The sequence below is a fragment of the Gigantopelta aegis genome, chromosome 2, assembly GCF_016097555.1.
Source record: "Gigantopelta aegis isolate Gae_Host chromosome 2, Gae_host_genome, whole genome shotgun sequence".
NCBI classification, from domain to species: Eukaryota; Metazoa; Mollusca; class Gastropoda; order Neomphalida; family Peltospiridae; genus Gigantopelta; species Gigantopelta aegis.
Genome location: NC_054700.1, coordinates 38,493,159 through 38,497,803, shown reverse-complemented (window position 1 = coordinate 38,497,803; position 4,645 = coordinate 38,493,159).

The following is a 4,645-nucleotide window of genomic DNA, read 5'->3' as shown; positions in this document are numbered from 1 at the left end:
TACATGGGCTACTCTTCCGATAAGCAGCAAGGGATCTTTTATTTGCGCTTCCCACAGGCAAGATAGCACAAACCATGGCCTTTGTTGAACCAGTTATGGATCACTGGTCGGTGCAATTGGTTTACACCTACCCATTCAGCCTTGCGGAGCACTCACTCAGGGTTTGGAGTCGGTATCTGGATTAAAAATCCCATGCCTCGACTGGGATCCGAACCCAGTACCTACCAGCCTGTAGACCGATGACCTGCCACGACGCCACCGAGGCCGGTCTTATTTTCTTGTGTCCGACGCCGTATAACTGTAATTAAAATAGTTGGGTGCGTCGTTAAAAAACCACTTCTTCCTTTCTTTACTTTAAATACTCATTTTAAAGGAAGTTCTAGGTCTAAAAATATTATGATGTTTTGTTTTGTTTTGTTTAACGACACCACTAGAGCACATTGATTTATTAATCATCGGCTATTGGATGTCAAACATTTAGTAATTTTGACATATAGTCTTGGAGAGGAAACTCGTTATATTTTTCCATTAATAGCAAGGGATCGTTTATATGCACCATCCCACAGACAGGATAGCACAAAAAACATCATGAAACATATTATATTTAAAAAAATGAAATATCCTGACCAGAATGAAATCGAGAGAGAGAGAGAGAGAGAGAGAGAGAGAGAGAGAGAGAGAGAGAGAGAGAGAGAGAGAGAGAGAGAGAGAGAGAGAGAGAGAGAGAGAGAGAGAGAGAAAATCAACGAGAAATGTAAACAGCGTGGGTCGACCAGGACCAGCATATAACGGTATAGTAGGCACATAAAACAGTAACATGAAGACGGACCTAAAAACCTCGACTAGCCTAAAGAGAACCACACTTGATACGAAAGAAAGAAAGAAATGTTTTATTTAACGACGCACTCTGCACATTTTATTTACGGTTATATGGCTTCAGACATATGGCTAAAGACCACACAGATATTGAGAGGAAACCCGCTGTCACCACTTCATGGGCTACTCTTTTCGATTAGCAGCAAGGGATCTTTTATATGCACCATCCCACAGACAAGATAATACATACCACGGCCTTTGATATACCAGTCGTGGTGCACTGGCTGGAACGAGATATAGCCCAATGGGCCCACCGACGGGAATCGATCCCAGACCGACCGCGCATCGAGCGAGCGCTGTACCACTGGTCTACGTCCCGCCCTCACTTGATACGAGTGCCAGTGGTAAAACGCTCGTCTGATGCACGGTTGGACTGGGATCGATCCTCGTCTGTGAGTCCATTGGGCCGTTTCTCATTTCAGCTGGTGTACCACGACTGGTATACCAAAAGACCGTGGTATGTGTACCCTGTCTGTGGGATGATGGTGGATATAAAAACAGCCCGTGCTTTTAATTGAAAAATGTAGCGGGTTTCCTCTCTAAGACTATATGTCAGAATTACAAAATGTTTGACGTCCAATATCCGATGATTAGACCTACTAAATCAGTATGCTCTAGTGGTGTCGTTAAATAAAAACTTTAATGTATGAGAATAGCCACATGCAATGACATCGTAATGTCTATCCTATCACAGTCGGCTGTTCTGGAGCGGGATGTAGCTCAGTGCTCGCTTGAGGTGTTTGCGTCGCAGGATCGAACCACCTCGGCGGATCTATTCAATTGACTGGGTTTGTTCTCGTTACAACCAGTGCAGCTCAACTGGTCAAAGGCTGTAGTTTGTACTTTCCTGTCTCTTGCTTTAAGCAAAATGTAGCGTGTTTCCTCTGAATTACCAAATGTTTGACATCCAATAGTCGATGGTTAGGCCTAATAAACCAATGTTCTCTAGTGGTGTCGTTAACAAAAAGAAACGTTAACGTACGAATATAGCTGACTGCATCGCAACCGATGAAATCGTAATGCTTGTCTAGTCACAATCGGCTGTTCTTTTCATATACTTACCATTTGTGACACCCAGTAGCCGATGTGTATTTTTGTGCTGGGGTTGTCATTAAACATTCATTTACTGGCCTCGATGGCGTCGTGGTTAGGCCATCGGTCTACAGGCGTGTGGGTACTGGGCAAATAAAAGAACCCTTGCTGTCTGTCGTAAAAGAGTAGCCTATGCCTGCAGGCTTGGATGCAAGGCATTTTAGGGTAATTAAACAAGATCAGTTTGGCCAGCGATGAAGTTAGACGTGGTTTCATGCGCTCTCAACTTACCCCCCCCCCCACACCTGGGGGGACTGATCGCTAGTTATGGATCGCTGTTGGAGTACCGCGTCGCGTACACCGGGTCACGGGCTTGTGGGTACTGGGCAAATAAAAGAACCCTTGCTGTCTGCCGTAAAAGAGTAGCCTATGCCTGCAGGCTTGGATGCAAGGCATTTTAGGGTAATTAAACAAGATCAGTTTGGCCAGCGATGAAGTTAGACGTGGTTTCATGCGCTCTCAACTTACCCCCCCCCCCCCCCCCCCACACACACACACACCTGGGGGGACTGATCGCTAGTTATGGATCGCTGTTGGAGTACCGCGTCGCGTACACCGGGTCACGGGCAACCGTGACCTTGGTGTATGGCGACGCGGCTACAGCCAAGAGGAAGGTAACTAGGAAGAGGAAACGTGCGCCAGGGGCGGCTCAGGCGGGGACAAAGCTGGCGGCTCAACCGCCAGTGGCGGTCCCGTCTGCGTCGCCGCCCCCACCACGACCAAACCGGACGGATCGACGGGAGGCGACTCGCCAACCAGCCGGACCGACTGTTCAGATGCGGGAAGTGGAGCAACCTTTTTATTTTTTTATCTATTAACTTCTTTACTAATTGCTATTTTCAAAATTCTGCCCACTTTCTACCACCAACCCCCCCCCCCCCCCCCCCCCCCTCCATCCTGAGTCAGGCCACCGATCTTATCGGAGGTCGGACTCGGGATGGGCGTGTTCGAAACCCTAGTGGTATATGGGCACGTTAAACTAGTTATCATCATCGGCGAACCGATCGCATCTCCAGGGGATCAGTATTTCCGGGTATTTATGAGACTGCTATGTTTAGCTGACTGGTTAATGTGTTGCTTGATGGATACGTGTAACGCACACACATAGAAACTCCTAACTTCCAGTAACGAGCTACTCTCGGCATACTAAGTTCAAAATCACATGTAGCTCGCTCCCCTTTTACCTTTCGGCGAACCGTTAAAAAATGCGCAAAAATTCCTTCATGAAAACTGCGCCATATTTCCTTTTCGACTTAAATTCTACGGGATATTCAAAATCCAATAGCACCAAAATTTCCCCCGCCCGCTACCGATCCCTGTTGGGCTGTTTGTGCTCCCTTGCACTTGCCAGCGAGGACGGTCCCCTCTAAAACCCACCCCAGCCTCGCTCCTGTCCTGAACGGAGAAGCCGGCCGGGCACCTGCGCCCGTGACAGACGTGCGCTACAACAGCTTGTTCTGAATGTGCACGTAATAACCCTGTCACGGGGATCCTATAATACCCGTAACTGAATAAAACACGATTATCCAAATATCTCTCCTAACTGTATATCTATTAGATCTCTCTGTATCGGGCAGTCCAATACCCGAGTGGCTCGACTCTAGGTATATCAGAGATAAGATCTTATATAAAGTATATGTAATATAGCACGTTTAGTTCACTAGAAAACACAACAAAACACAATACACTTTGGAATCTGTATTACCCTTACGCTGACAACTATATTTGCCGCAGTTAATTACTTACAACAACAATAATAATAACAATCCGGAACTAATCACTTAATTAGTTAATCACTAGGTTTACACAATATTCTAATCACTTCACCGTGATACAACACGCACACGGGTGATAATTGAGAAACGCTGCCAGGGGAACTTAATTAATAAAGGAATTACGACTCTATTCCTAACTGGTTAATTTTTAATTAACCCTTAACTACTCATTCAGTAACCTTGTAATACAGAATTAATACTGGTACCTATCACAATAAAGACAATAACCTACAGTTTACCTAGGTTCTCTAGGATGACTGGTTAAGCTTTAATAATTTTAGAACAGTGAAGCCTACAATTTACTTCGTCAGATTACCGGAAACACTGTCTAAATAATATTGGTATAATACAGTATTAAAATATTTAAAGTCGCATCAATCACATCATGGTTATACAACAGAGCAGAAAAATATATTTACCACGTCCGGACTGAACTTATATATTTCGTTCAGTGGACGACGTCCGTTCCCCTGCAGCCTTCCTATGTTTCTCCCCGATATCTCTAAAATCCTATCTATTTATTCAAAAATCTCAGAGACAGCGAATATCGCCTGGGGGCACAACGCGGTCCCTCACCTATCATGTGAATTTCCACCACTCCCAGAGTCGATATATTTTCTTAGATGACCAGACATACTGTCGCCAGTTCGCCAGAAATACAAGGTCGTAAAACAGAACTCGCGGAGGTATTACGTAACTACTGGCCACATGGCCTCCACAGCTGGTCTGGGTGTGTATTAGGGGGTACGGTCGCGCGGAGGTATTACGTAACAAAGTGCCCACCTCTGGTCTAAGTGCATACTGGGAACAGCTCGACCACCATCGCGCGGGGGTATTACGTAACCACGCCGCACACGGTCCTCTGAAACAATTAACATCGCCACAGGCGAAACAAAATAAGA